Here is a 15497-nt window from a genome sequence, read left to right as displayed (position 1 = left end):
TCCTCCTCCTCCTCCTGCTCCTCGCCCGCAATCGCGTCACCGATTGTATCGCGAAACTTGTTTCACGACCTCATACGTTGAATTTCCGTGGATTTGATAATTCTTCTGACAATCTGACATTCTGGTGGAAATTCTGTTTTCTGTAAGAAATGGTATATGGAGTATGATGGAAAGAAGTAGAGAAGCATTTTTATTTATTTATTTTTGTAAGTTCTTCCAGTGGAAGGATACATTGAATGAGTGAATTTTGTAATTTTTATTAATTAATTAATCGCGCGTCTCGAGGGTAAATTCACATTCACATCGTTGGAGATAACGATGGAGTTGGATAGAATGTGGAATATTTGAAGTTTGGAATAATAGAATATCGGGAGATTGTGGCTTGGTGTAATAGAAATAGAAGCACGATCGCGTATATCCGTTTTAATTATTCGACTTGATCGTTGATTTAGATTTCTATTAATTCCGGGGGGAGGTTCCAACGCGAAAATCGAGGCAATTCGTTAAACGGTCGATTCCGTAATGCGCCAAAACCGATTTAATATCATCATCGATGAGTCGATTTCGCCGCGCTCGAATTAATCGATTCGAATAAATCAACAACGCGGATTTGCCAAGGTATCCAACGATCACGACTCGAAGCGTCCGATACCGACTTGGACCGATTTTTGGATGTACATGCTTTCTAATAAAGAATCACGAGAATAGTTCAATCGTTACCAAATCTGTATATATAAAAATTCCTCGAAGCTTGGCTCGAATTATTTAATTATTTTTTCGTTCAATCGATAAATATATCTCTCGACAACGAGAAAATTGCAAAGGGAGGAAAAAACGGGAGGAGTTTCATTTAACCGGAGAAATCGTGCGGGGAGGTGGTGGAGATGGGAAAGGAAGAAATAGATTTAAAAAGAAAAAGAGGGGCGATCGAGTACAAATTGCCCAGAATCGCGGCCCACCCCTCTCTTCCCCTCCCCGCCGTGTAATTGCATTTACGTAATTCGATTCTAAATCCTGGCAGCAGATTCACCGTCGTCGTAATTAATTCTCCTCCAACTAAATAGAGCATCGGGCATCGATCGGCCGCGTAACCGATCGTTATTACCGATCTCTGCATGTTACGCATACCGTGTTATTTATTGCCAATTAGGATTCTATCGTTCCTTACCCGCTTGCTTTCCAATGATCTGTCGTGTCTGTCGGGATGGCTGATCGCCGCCACGTAATTCCGCGACTTGGATAAAATCGAAACGGATTCGAAAGAGAATTTCTCTCTCCTCGAGTGGATTCTCTTCGTGAGAGAGGATACACGTACGCGCGGATTACCGTGAAATACATTGGTGTAGGCGACTATGCCTCGGATCAAAGCATAGAGTAACGCTTCCGTGCGATATTCTACCTTCTTTAAAATAAGGATCGAAGGAAGAGTGTGCTTTAAGGCACTTGGTTTAGACCCGCGTGTAAAGGAGGTATAATCGTTATTAGAAAAGAAAGAACTTCTAACTCGTAAGAAAAGTTTTGGAATGGGAATGCAAATTTCATTTCAGAGGGATTATTCTCTTTTTTAATTTTATTATTTAGACGATGGGTTACGTATGTATACCGCGCTGTAAAAAATTTATTGACCCGTATTGGTTTTTTCTCGAACTGATCTATATTCAATCGAGATTTTTCGAAGCATCGTTTAAAATATTTAAATTCGGCCAACAAAACGGCAGAAGCAATGAAAAAAAAAAAAGAAACAAAAAAAAATACCTTGCTTGATTTCGACCGTGTAAAATTGCAGGATAGGATCGAGGAAGGATAGGATTCTCTTCTGCTGCAATCTCGCTGCAAGCTCGCAGTTGGATCGATACACTTTGTATCAGTATGCTGCCAGGTTCAATCCTGGCGCAATTAATAAAGCGGCGTCGTTAATAAATAACACCGAGATCCGAGAAGGGTGGATGGATATCGCGGTGGCCGTGATTTCCTTGTCGTGTCTCGTCACGGGTACAACAGGCCGATCCGGGGAAGAAAAATGACGGCAACAAATTGAAATTCTGGACGGGAAAACGAGGCGTATAATGGCGTATCGCCTGTTTCCATCCACCGATATAACGAATTAATAAACGAAACGCGTATTTTCGATGGTGCAGTCGATCGGTCTGGTCGTTTGTACCCTGTTAAAAATAGTCGAGCAAGACGGAACCAGTGATGGGATCGAGCGTATCGCGAGCAAGTTCAAGAAAAGATTCGAACTTCTCTCGAACAAATGAAAAAAAAAATTCTTCGTTCGATCTTTGAATTTTCTTTCTCCTCTCGAAGATAACTATTTTTAATATACGATTCAATCGACGTTGTATCGGAAAATTATAATGGAAAAGTTGTAACAAAATTGTTTAAACGAATCCTTTTTTTATCGTGCTTCTATGTAACTTTTCAAAATTATTCGTAAGTAAATTATTCGATTATTACTTGTAAATACTTGATCATTGATCCCATCGCTGGTCGGAACACAGAAGGGCTTTATATAAAAACCAATTATACGCGGCAAACACGGTGAACCGAGAAATGCTTATTATCGTTGGTTGAAAAAAAACGGGTTAATTACCGAACCATCCCGACAAGATTACCCACGGATTCGTTCCATAAAATTTACAAAATTTCCCCTGCTACACGCCCATTCCCCCCACTCGAAGATATTTCGACGTTGGCGCGGCTAAAATATCAATAAAGCCAGAACGAATGGGCGAGAGGAAAAAATGAGGAAAGCGATGAAAACGGTGAAGCAACCGTGATAAAAGTGGACACATGTCTCTTCTCTTATTGCTTTCGACTATTCTTTTTTTTACTATCAGCCACCATTCCATCGTTGATCGTTAAATACGACTAATAAATCGCTTCCTTCGATGAAAAAGACGCTTCGTCGAACCAACTTTCTTCACCTTTCTTCGAATCGAATTCGAGTAACTGGAAGTTAAGAAGAAAGATCGATCCATCGATTCTCAGAAGAATAGCAAAATCGGTGCGAGTTTACGAGACTTGACCACTCTGCGATGTGAAACGAAATCGACGAATATAATTTATAATAAGAAGGGTACCGCAATCATCTATGAGAAGAGAGAGCGGCAGAAACGTTTACCAATAGCATGTTTCATGGGCCGCTAATGACACCATGAATATGTATACGCTCGTCGTGGGGTGGAACGAGAGCGAGAGTGGCCCTCTGTGTGTACACAGGGTGTCCTCTCTCGAAGAGGAGGAGAAAAATAGAGAGGCAAAGCTTTCTCCATCTCTCTCAATATAAAATAGAAAAAGAATCGACTATCATTCGTTTTATTTCGCGCTACCAAAAAATCACGTATCGTCACCTGGATAAATCGAATGTAATTGTTACGCGATAAATATTTATCCGAAGGCAATCGTAGATACGATTAGAACGATTTACCCGTGTAATAACGAGATGTATTCACGAGAAATTTGTTTCCCAGGAATAGCCAGGATTTAATCCTTGATACGTCTAGGACAAACAAGCCCAGGGGGGGTTGGGACGAACACCGTGGTAAGTCGCGAGCGGGCAAAAATTAGGGAGAAACCTCAAAGCGACCGCTGGCCAAAGAGCGAGTTTGGAACCGGAAGGGCTTCTCGAGTTGAAATTAAAGCGGGCCCGGAGCAAACGACACACCGTGTATAGACAGAGAGTCCGGGGAGATTAAGGGACGGGGGCATCGCTCGGAGCCACGGTCAGAAGGAGCTGAAGAGAATGACGAGGAAATGGGCGTGTCCTTTCTCCGCTGTAAAACAAACAAGACCCGTTAATGATGCGAGCTGCCTAGTTAGACGCAGGCCCGACACCGTACCCATAACACCGCTCCTTTGCATAGGAATTCGTTTCACGTCATTCACGTGCATTCTTAATACACCGCCCGAGGGGTTTCGGTTTATAGAGGCCGACAGAGTCCGCTCGCAACCTCGTCGCTATTCCTGGCCTGGTTATTAACTGGATTTCGCTCCTCCCGCGATCGAAGCTTTAGCGATTTTCTCCCTGGACGAGAATTATAATGTGCGTGTTCACAAGAAATGCCACGGGAATAAATCTCTTGTTGGGAGAGGGAAGTTCGTTAAATAAGAGAGATAGAAATTGTGGATTGTTCTTGGATATTCGATAAATTTGTTTTAAGAAACATTACGCATAAATTATTTCTCGAAAACTTTTTAAAATTATCTCGGTCGATTTATTATTTTTCGAAGATTATATAAGAGTAATGGTTTAAAAATTATTCGCAATAATCGCGACAGTTGAAGTAATTCGCAACACGTTTTCGCAATTTGCACGGTTATCACGGTACATAGCAGTATAAAAGGATGGAGAAGGGAACTCGATCAGCGAAGAAACTCGTACGGGCAAAATTCCGTGTATTTTCTGTAACAAACTGCTTTGCTATCTCGACTCGAAATCAATCGATGCGTACTCCAACTCGCCGAAGGCCTCGCCCAAGGTGGTACGGGCGTTTAACGGTTGGTTTCAACTCGACGTGGCTTCGTTGCCTCTCGATTCATCCACGACGCGTGTGCGCCTTCCACGGAAAGGTTCGTCGAGGACGTTTAATTTTTCTCGTGGTTTTCGAAAATTAAATAACACCCCCCCCCTCGATCAACAAGCCTCATCGAAGCCGTGGTCATAGAATTATTTTAACGGGTGGTGGCGAGAAGGCGGTGTCCGTGGGAGGCTAATAGACGCGGAAGTTGGCCGGGTGAATCGCGTCTCTCTGCCTGCGATCGTCAAACAATTGCGGTTCCCGTAACTAGTTTGCGTCTAATTACACCAATATCGCTGTGTAGATTACTACTATTGTTTGGCGTTCGCGTGGAACGCAATGTTCCTTCGTTTACTTTGCAAATGGTTATGGCCGTTGAAGATCGGGTAATGGGCCAGGATCTCAGAATTTATACCTGGCGGGGAGTAATCGGGAGTGTAATCCTCTCTTCCGAGGAATTCGACTTTATTATCGAATTATTAATAATACGATCGAGAAATATATTTATTTTTCCAAGTCACGATACGCGAAACCGGATTTCAATCACCGGAATTGGCGTTAAAATTTATTTTTTGCTTCGACAGAATAGCGTCATCATTGAATTAATAACTCTCTCGGAATATTTATCTTGCAAACGCATGCCGAGAATCTGTTTCTTTGGGTATTTCACTGTTAAGAAGGATTCATCATCAACGTGCTTGGAACGTAATTAATTTCTTCTAAAAAAAATATATATATATATATATTCCCTCGACGGGTGAAAGGATAAATAACGAGAACGAGGCTTCCACCAGGAAAACGTGTGCGGTTGAAATAATTTAAACGAGCCGTTCCAACGAGGAAGAAGCTCGTCAGGTGACCATGGGCACCGAATCACGTGGCGGCCGCAGTCGCGCCTATTTATTACCATAGTTTCTTATCGATTACCATATTCCCTCCATAAATTCCGATTACGAGAGCGTATCGTAAATCCTGGGAAAATTAAACCTGAGCGCACCTTCCAATTTATGTAATCGAGTGGTCGTTCACCAACCTCTTCTTAATATTCGCTGATAAGACGCCACCGATAACACGCTCGATCGCCAACGTATCATCGACGTTTCACGGCCGATCGACACGCCGGAACTTCGCTCCGTGTCCTCCTCCGATCGAGATTCGCAAATTAATTGTCGCGGATCGGACCCCGTTCGAGGCTGTCTTCAGGGGGAAGGGATCGCTTCCTATCCACGATATATCGCAGGATGGAATGCAATGGGAAGAGGAAGAGAAAAGAGAAAGATCGAGAGATTACTTTTAAAGGATATTATTAAAGTGATTTTTTCGAATTCTTATATTTAGAACCATCTTCCAATGATATTTAATATTTATTACTCAATCTCGCTCGAAGATTACTTTAATCGCTTATTTTTTTCACGAGGATAACATTTATATAACATGCTCGGTTATATATCCAAGAGATTTCTCTTTCCACGTGGCTAATACGCTTCTAAAAATTCGTAGCTATTAGCTTCGCGTGCATAATTAGTGCCAAGCAAAACAACAATTACTCCGGCGCAATTACCCACGAATGACGCACACATGTCGGGAGTGGCAAACTAAGTGCGAAACGAACATAGAGGGAGAGAGGAACGGGCACGAATCGAGACTCGTTAGTTACAGATTCGCGAAACTGGATTAACCGACTAATTGTCTTGGCAGAAATCTCTCTCGGCCTTCGGTCCAGCTCTCGGGTACACACGGCAGCGGGGGCAGTGCCCCGTTGTTGAACTCGAGCCGAACAAAGGCCGTCCAGAGGCGATCGTAATAATCCGAACTATGCGTTTCATTGGTCGTGTAAATTCGCCGTAACACCGTGTACCAACACCCTTCCATCCTCGCCCCTAATTGCGAGAACACCCCCGTCTTCTATTTAACTCTCGTTCCATCCCCGCGAATGGACAGAAACGGGTAAATCCTTCCGAGTTTTTTTATTTTATTTAAAAACGCGTGTCTTCGTGGCAAAAACGCGCGCATTTTTCCACCCTCGTTACCCCCTTGCCGATTATTTTCCACGATAAGTTTTGATGACGGGACGCCGTCACGTTTCGCCCACGCTGACGAGTGTATACGCACGAGGTTTAATGAGAACGACGGTTCCGGATTTCGTTGGTTTAAAATTAGTATTTTCTTTTTTTTTTTTTTTCGTTGTTTTCTCTCGTTTCTTTCTCTCCCTTCCTTCCTTGCGCTTGCGTTTTTATATAATACGCGAGACACGAGACGCGTGCTAGGGGATGTTTTTCGCGGAAATTTTGTATTCCCTTTGCGATTCCACCGCGATAATTTCAAAGTTCTTTCCGGGGTGGGGAAATTGCAAAGATAGGACTAATTAACCCGACGGTCAAAAACCTGACCTAATCTAATCTACCCCTCTAACCCTCGAAAGAATAAAAACTCGGGCTGGAATTCTTGGAAATTGGCTCGCGGATAAAGCCGGACTTTTTCTTTCTTTTTGATTCGTGAAATTTATCTACGCCGTTGTCTGATCGTTAGAAGGGAGGGGGAAGGAGAAGCTAGAAAAGGGTTGTTTAATGAGGCGCGCTGTAGTAGCCTCTCTCTCGATTTCTCTTAGGCCCATCACACCTCGTGGATCTCGATCCCGTTTTATGGAAGAGAGGCTAGCTCTCTCCCCTCCTTTTTTTGCCGCTCCTCTTCCTCCTCTTCTATTTTCGTTATCGCGGCACCAGGAACCGCTGTCAACGCTGACAAATTACGGCCGGACGCCTCGCCGCACTTTCCAAGAACGGATATTCATAAAACGACTTCGCCACACCCATCTTCCACCGATGGAATTTACGAATTACTTTTTCATCAACGGTCGTTTCCACTCTCGGACGACGATCTCCTCGGACGACAGATCCGTTCGCTTCTGTCTCGTCGGGACGAGCATGCGCCAATTGGACGGTGGAGGATCGATGTGCACGCGTGTCGTAACGAGGCATCGTGTCCCGAACGTGAGTGGCGGATCATTGATTGTTCAAAGGATCATCGTTTAGTATGCAGGATCCAGCCCTGTGGCAGCCAGCTAGAGGTGTATGTACATCTGCTTAAATCCGGCTTACCGATGTCGCACCCTCCCCTCCGTGATTGGGCGAGGAAATATTCGTTGGCGGACGAAAATGGAAAACTTGGTTCCTTTTGATCCTTGGATCCTCGAGGCCGAGATCTTTAATTAATACTTCTTTCGAAGAAGAAGGAGAGAAGGAGAGAAGGAAGAGCGCGTGGAGGACACGTCCTCCTGGCTCGTTGACGAACGAACGAACGAAGGAACGAAGGAGGAGAGATTATACAGGGTGATTTGCTCTCGAGGTGAATTTTTTCGCGCCTCGAAGATGATAAGCATGCTCGATTTGCTCGAGAATTCCAACGACGGAGGGAATGGAGTTGGATAACCGGGAATTTATAGTGTTTTCATCGAGTGGGAAGTTGGAACGAGCCAAGTTGCATGTCTGTAATAAAGTAAAACGGGAGCAGATATAAAAGGGGTTGATGAAGGAGAGGGGAGGTTGCGGATGAAAATGAGAGGAATTTGTTTCGCGTAATTGCGTATTAGAACTTTCTAAACGTTCTCCCCGTATTTTACACGGGTTATAATCATCGTTTCGATGAAGATATTTCCATTTTTTTTTTTACCTCGTTTATCTTCTCTACGGTTGTTGGACATTGGTAAAAAAGATGTGTTCTTCGCGATCCAGATTGCGTGGAAGAATCAGATTCGAAGGAAATTATGCTTTTATTGATATCTATAACGCGGGAGAGATTTCTCGTTAAAAAATTAAAAAATAAAATTCCATCGATATTCTTCTTTTATACTTCTTCAGGTACTGGTATATTCAGATTTCTTTTCGATCGAATTTTTCCTTCGGCTAAAAAATTCCTCCTGTTTTTTATCTCCAAATTTTTTTTAATCGCGTCGCATGATTGTTTTTTATCCTCGTTCTTTAATTTTTCCGCACAAAAATATTCGTACGGAAAATATAATACGCAATACGAATCTATCCTTCGTTCCATTTCGATTGTAAAATCAAAACAAAACAAAACAAAATTCCCTTGTTACGATATTACAACGATATAAACACTCCCCACTCGTTTCCATCTCCAAGCGAATTTGTTATTGTCGAGTCGAATCGACAATAATAAGTCGAGTCCTCGCTCGACTTTCGGGCACAGTTTCGTGTCACGAGACGCGAGGAACGGTTCGATTGTTAATTAACGGGCGAAAAACCGTGGGGGGGAGGGAAAAAAGAAGAAAGGAAGAAGCGACGACGATTCGACGGATGCGGGACGGGAATCGGTGGTCGAATCGCCAGGAAAATCGATAATAACACGGTGCACGATGCGTGGGGGGAGGGGAGCCGACATCAAAGGGTGGCGAAGAAGGATTCAAATTCGCAATCAACGCGGGGCGAAATGACCGTACGCGTTACGCGTACGCGCGGATGAATCGCTTCTGTATCGAGCCCGTTTCACACGCCTAGGCCGCCTTTATATTCGCTGTATCTCTCGCATAGAGAAAACCCGTTCCAAACTCCCCTAATTCCACGTCAGAGGAGTTTAATTCGCGCTTAAGTTCTTCGTGACGCGAATATCACCGGACCACCACCGTCGTCGTCGTCGTCGTCGTCGTCGTTTTCGAAAACTCGAAGATAGTTTACGAAAGGCTGTTCCTCCCCGACGTAATCGAGATCGGGAACGAACAAGTGTCAGCTTCCAATTAAGCGTTCATCTTATTTTATTCTTTCACCGTCTTCACCGGGGAGGAAGAAGGGATCTTTGAAAGACTATCCTCAAAGAGACGAGGGGTAAGGATAAAATTTTTCCAAACTAGATGTCTTTCACGAACGTACACTCTCTCGATACACTTTTATACAGTATATATTTCTTTCGTTTTTTTTCTCCTTTTTCCTTTTTCTTAACTTGCGCTGAAAGACTCTTACTCTTCGTCGCCTCCTCGTCTCGCTCTTGTTTATGTAGTCAAATTCTCTTTCTCGAGCAAGACCTCTCTCCCTCCCTCTCCTGTCTCTCTCACTCTCTCGATAAAGTCAATCCGGAGTGAATGGTCGATTATCGCGGAATTTTGCGGCCGGTTAAAGCGGAAAATCGCGGTAAACATCGCGATTTCGATCGGTAGGAGAAGAGGTAGGGAGAGGGGGAGGAGGGGCACACGATAAATTGGAGTCGTTAGACGGAAACACGAATTTGCGTTTCCGGCCTGCCACGTTTTCCCAACCGTACTTTCGCAACTTTCTCGCTCTCGTCTGGCGCGTCGCATCAATCACGATCGTTATCGTGCCGCGAAATTGTGCCGGCCTGCCTTTGGAACGGGCTCGCGGAAATTCTCGCACTCGTGTTGATAAATCGCGTCCAACACGAGTCGGCTGATCGATTCCGCCAACCTGTTTTCTGCGCCCGATCCGGAAGTGTCTAGAGAAATACAAGGGAGGAAGAGGGAATCCAGATAAACGAGAATTCAGATTTTCGCGTTTCCATCCTTCTTTGTTAATTTTTTGGTCGGAGGGGATATTCGATTGTGTAATAAAAGATTGGAATTGTTGTGAATTGTTATTTGGTTTCGAACAGTGCTCGATATTCAAATCAACGAGAGATTATCGTTACGTGCAAGAAGAAGGACAATCGTTTAGCTTAACGTTCATCCTCCTTGCATCCAACGGTACAATTACAATTCCATCGAATCTTTTCAACTCTCAAGAATTCTCTCCTTACATCGACTCTCGATCTGCATATTGCGCACGAAAGCCACGAGATTTTAACTTTCGAAAAGAATAATTTCCGTGATATCCCAAGCTTACTTGCTCCAATAATCCAATACAGAAATGAGAGTTCGAAGATGGCGTGGTTGTTGGTTTCCGCCAACAGGTGTCGAACGATAATTGGCGAAACGATAGAGCGCAGTAGAGATGCGTTTCGAAGATGCAGATGTTTCGATTGGGACGAAAAGAGAGCGCGTGGATGATCGAGAGGGATGAAGGCTGCTGCTGGAACGTCGAAAAAGAAGAAGAAGAGGAGGAGAAGGAAAAAATGGGCGTGTGCGTTAGACGAGCAAAAGGAATACGAGAAGATCGGTTGCTCGGTGGTTGGAAAGGTGAGACGATGGAGCACGGCACAGGTAGAGAAGGAAGATGAGCCACGGGGAGAGACACGTGGAGCGAGAAGGGGAGGGAGAAGAAGATGGAAGGAGGAGGAGCAACACGGCCCTCGGACGACCTAATGAGCTCTCCGAGCCCCGGACTAAAATAATTATAGAAATTTCCTGCCGATGAACGAACCACCTTAAGAAAGATTGCCTCCCATTAATAAGCCACGAACGGTATTTGCCTCCAGAATTATAATCAGCTCGCCGTCCGTATAACAGGCCGCTCGTCTTTCCGTGAAACTCGCGCGAGGGATCGACAAGATGACGAGATGAATTTGGTTCGGATTAATAGATTTGGTTTGGAGCGAAGAGGAAAGGAGAAAAGTATATTTTCTTTCGTTGGTTTTCTTTTCGGTTCTGCATACTCGAAGCGAAGGGAGGATGTTAAATAATAATTAAACGCGATAATAAAAATTAAAGAGGTGTGGATATTGATTTTTGACAGGCGTACAAAGGAAAACGGTAACGAAATTTAATAAAAATGTGTAAATAAAATCGATACACTGGATCAGTTGATAATACAAAAATCGGTGGACGAGAAAATTAACGTATATTCTGGAAATGCTTCCTCTGATAGATAGATAGATAGATCGAACGACGAGTGGTTTTACGGGTAAAAAAAAAAAAACTTCGAAGAAGAACGGTGAAATAGCTTAAAGGAATATTAAATTGCGAGGAAGTAAAAGTATCCAGTGTCGGGAGGAAGTAGTTTGTACGAATAAAAAGGGAAAAAGAGGGGTGGTTCTTCTCTCGGGTCGTAGTAGATTCGTGGATGGACCAGATTTCCCAGATTCTTATCGCTGCTTTTCATCTCGAATTACTTTGAAACTTACGTAAACTTGAAATAGATCGAATGTATCGATTCGTTCTCGGCGCGATAAATTGTTGAAATTTCAAAGTGAACGGGGAGGGAGAAGGAAAAAAAGAACAACGACACAGGAAATGGGGAAAATGAAAAATTCGATATAAAACTCGCGCGAAAACTCGGGCGGATTTTTTAATCGCGTTAAAATCGGCGTTAATAGAGCGCGATTTGAGGGGAGGGAAATGAAAAGGTCGCAATTACGAGATGAGTGCGCAGATTTTTGGCTGTAATTAATTACCGCGCCGGTTTATTTATCCGCGGCAGCGCGATAATTTTCTCCCGACAATTTATCGAAATCCCGCCGATAAATACCGGCCTTCTCGATTAATCGAGCCGACACGTTCGCTCAGGCGTCGCGCGATTAAATATTTTTCCTAATTGTGATGATGGTAGTATACCATCCTCTCTCTCTCTCTCTCTCGAGATAATCGGGGAATTTGACATCTCGGGTCAGAAATTCTAATTGCGAAAATCAAGTTCCAACCGTGTTTGATATTTGTTCAACGAAACTTGGAATCATTTCCTTACCCCCTTGCCCTGATCTTTAATCCGGTCGAGCTAAAACAAACGCAGCCTCCAATTTATTCCTCTCGAACCGAGAATCACCGCAAACTCCACCCTTCTCGCTACCCAATCGTCTAATCTGCCTCTCCATTACCTATCCATCCATATTTAGCGACTTACCCTTTCTCTATGTATCTCGTCTATATAGAACACGTCTACACTATACATATAATAGAGATTCTAGAGATCGAAATAATCGTAAAAGTTATTGTATTGTACAATAAAGAATATTTATATTTTGATATCCTGTAAAACAATTGTAATATCAACGCTCGTACGTGTATAAGAAGACGCGTATAAGAAAATTAAATACCTGCAAAAACTGTTCCTTTCTTAGAAATAGAAGAAAACACGCGACGTGTATATTTATAAATATACTTTTTCATATTGATCAACTTTTACGTTTGTTTCTAAAGTCGTTCTGAAAAGTATCCTACGAAAATATATACGAATATTTACAACGCGATTCGTTTCGAAGAAAATAAAATATTTCAACGCCTTATTCAAATTTCGTTCGATAATCTGGAAGGGTTAATGATTCGCGAGGGAGAGACTCTGATGAAAGTGGGAGCGCGACGAACAAGTCGAGGTTAAGCGAGCCGCGAAGCGTATCGATTGTCGACGAGATCATTTTTCATTGGCGAGGCGAGAAATCGGGCTGCTCGAGACGTGGAAAAGATTCGCGAGACGCGTGTTGGTCCCTTCGATTTGCATATGAAAGCCACGGTTTTCTGGCCAGCATCGACTCTCTCTTTTTCTCTCTCGATTGGCTCTCGGTTCGAGAGGATTCTTCTCCTTTTCGCCGCGAAGGAAGACGATGGCGGCGTTGTCTAGGCAGGTTTCGCGTGGTGAACAACGAGGGAGCGCTCAATGGCTGTACCTCTTCTCGAGAGGCTGAAAAAGGAGACGGTGGAATTCTTGGGATAGAGCGCGTTTGCCTAGCGGCGCCATTTGCATGTGCAACTGGATGTTGGAACGATGCTCTCGGTGTCGTTTGATGTCGATTCTTGGCGATTGCGCGAGATTTCCTCGCGTTCCACCGAGTTTTGTAATGCGAAGGTGGCGCGTACTGGATAAGGATCGGTAGAATTTGAGAATGGAATAAAGCAAAAAGCATTTCTCAAGTGGATATTTTTTCGGGATTAAAAGAGGACTCGCCGAGGCTGAGTTTGAATAATAAACGGCTGGGATAGAACTATGTGTCACGTGGCTTTCCGTGTATCTATCCATCTAATTTATATTTCAAGAAGGAAAGAGGAAGAGATTTATAGAATAAAAGTTGCGTATATCTGGTCGAGAGGAAGTAGGAAGTCGAACAGGATGGGATGACGATCACTTTCAAAGGAGAGGGTTTTTCATGTTTCTTTCGAACCACAGCGAATAAATTTATCCTCGATGCACCTGAAAGGGGGGGTGGAAACTTGGAAGGGAGTGGCAAAGGAAAAGTGGGTCACCAAGTTTCTCGAAACGAAGGGTGGCGAAGCAACGGCCGAGTCAAAGTCCACAAAAATTATTTCGATACTTAGATTCTCCTCTTCTCTCCTCTCTTCTCCTCTTCTCTTTTCTATTTTTCGGATAAATATTACACGCACTTGGTAATTGGCCCAAAATTACGTCCAACCAGATGGACATTAAGATCGAACTGCACGCGATCAAGAGGAAGAGAAAAAACAAAAAGAGAAGGTTCTCTTCTCGAGAAGAAGGAAAAGAAAAGATTCCTAAAGAGAGAAAGAAGGAAAACGAAAGAGGAACAAAAGATAGAAAAGAGGAGAGATTTTGACGAAGGAAGAAAAATGTATAGAAGAAAGTTTTTACTTCGAGGAGGAAGAAAAGGGAAGAAGGAAAAAAAAAAAAAAAGAAAAAGAGTAGAAGAAACGTTGATTCGAAGTAAAGAGGGAGAAGAATAGACTCGTCTTTTTGTTTCTTCCCCTCCTTCGAAAAAAAGAAAGACGAGATAAAGAAGGATCGTTGGCGGCTCAATAAGGGTTGAACAAAAACGAGAAGATGGTCGGGCGTAAACGCGATTTAACGGTGTTACATAGTCAGAATACACCGTTGTCCCGGGGTACAATGCCGCGTAATTTCTCGTAATAGGTCGGTGGAACGGCGTAAACGACGTGATCTATGGCTCCTCGTGGAAGGCTGACGCTCGTCGCCGACTCGCGAATCGATTAAACGCGCCTGTTTTGCCACGCGCACGCCTCATTTCACGCGTCGTAACGAACCACGCCAAGAATCGGTGATATATCTCTCCACATTTTTAAGAGTTTCTCCGTGGAATCGCGTCACGGAGAAAAACCCCCCTGCGTCGTCGATCTCTTATGCCTTTCTCTTATTCATCTCGAGAAAGGGATAAGTAATCTCCAAGTTACTTATTTACTCACTCACGTTTCCTTGTTTCCACGAGAAAGAAATCCTCTAGTAAGATTCTTCGTTTTCATTCTCCTTCCTCCTCCTCCACACTCGTGCTCCGTTCTTACATTAGTCATTCGGCCGTCCGAATTCGAGCCGACCGAATTAGAAACCGAGGTCGGCGTGGCAAAAACTCGTATCTTCATCCGTTTGACGAAATAAACGGGCCACAGCCTTCGTGGCTGCTCCTCGCCGATCCTTGGTCAAAGCTAGGACCCCGGTCTCGTCGGGTATAATTACGGAATTTATCAGGGAGGAGGGAAGAAGCAGTTGTTCCCTCGATTCCTCTCGAGAGGGGACGAGGAAAGAAAATGGAGACGTTGACAAAAGGCGTTGGAAAGAAAGAGGGTCATCAGGGAATATGAAATTCCTGCATTATCAAGGTCAAACGTTGGAGGAACGTGACTTGGAACGGAGCTGTTAGCCACGTCACGCACGACTGGCCATGATAACCGACGACACTCGACGTTCTCGGAAGCATCCTTGGATACGCCAGGGGGCCAACGCCATCGGCTTCGAGGATGCAGACGGAAAGAAGAGAGAGAGATTATCCGCTTTCTCGTGCAGACCACGTCGGGCAAAAAACGATTAAGCTCCGGTCATCGACATTCCGGGGCGCAAGGCGGAACGCGCGGCTGATATCGTTTGATATCGTAAAATAAATCGAGCTTAAGTGATATCGAGTACTACGGGGACTACTCGTCCTCTTTCGTTCCATTCGATCCTGCAATCTCTCCAACTCTGGAATCACGAATTTCTACGAATTTCGATCGAGTCACTTTCTCGTTCTCTTTCGCTTTTTTTTTTATTCTCTTGCGCGCATCACGTGGCCCGGACAACGGCTGACGCTCGCAATTCGTTTTACTCAATTTCATCCGGCCGCTCGGCAATTATTTACACTGGTTAATCGACAATTTCACGCGTAATTACGTTTTAATTTTGAATA

General features: G+C 43.8%; 1 long non-coding RNA gene across 1 annotated transcript in view; it reads left to right on the top strand.

The window, feature by feature from the left end:
* Positions 1-1076: 1076 nt before the first annotated feature.
* The window catches only part of LOC116185357, a 15407-nt gene continuing 986 nt past the window's right edge, over positions 1077-15497 (top strand). The window contains exons 1-2 of the long non-coding RNA XR_004150199.1: positions 1077-1087; positions 8741-8752. This is a non-coding gene — a long non-coding RNA (uncharacterized LOC116185357). The remainder of the gene's footprint in view (positions 1088-8740; positions 8753-15497) is intronic.

Source organism: Apis dorsata, unplaced genomic scaffold (assembly GCF_000469605.1).
Source record: "Apis dorsata unplaced genomic scaffold, Apis dorsata 1.3 scaffold_163, whole genome shotgun sequence".
NCBI classification, from domain to species: Eukaryota; Metazoa; Arthropoda; class Insecta; order Hymenoptera; family Apidae; genus Apis; species Apis dorsata.
The sequence above is the reverse complement of the archived record's forward strand: the minus strand, read 5'-3'. Positions and strand labels throughout refer to the sequence as shown.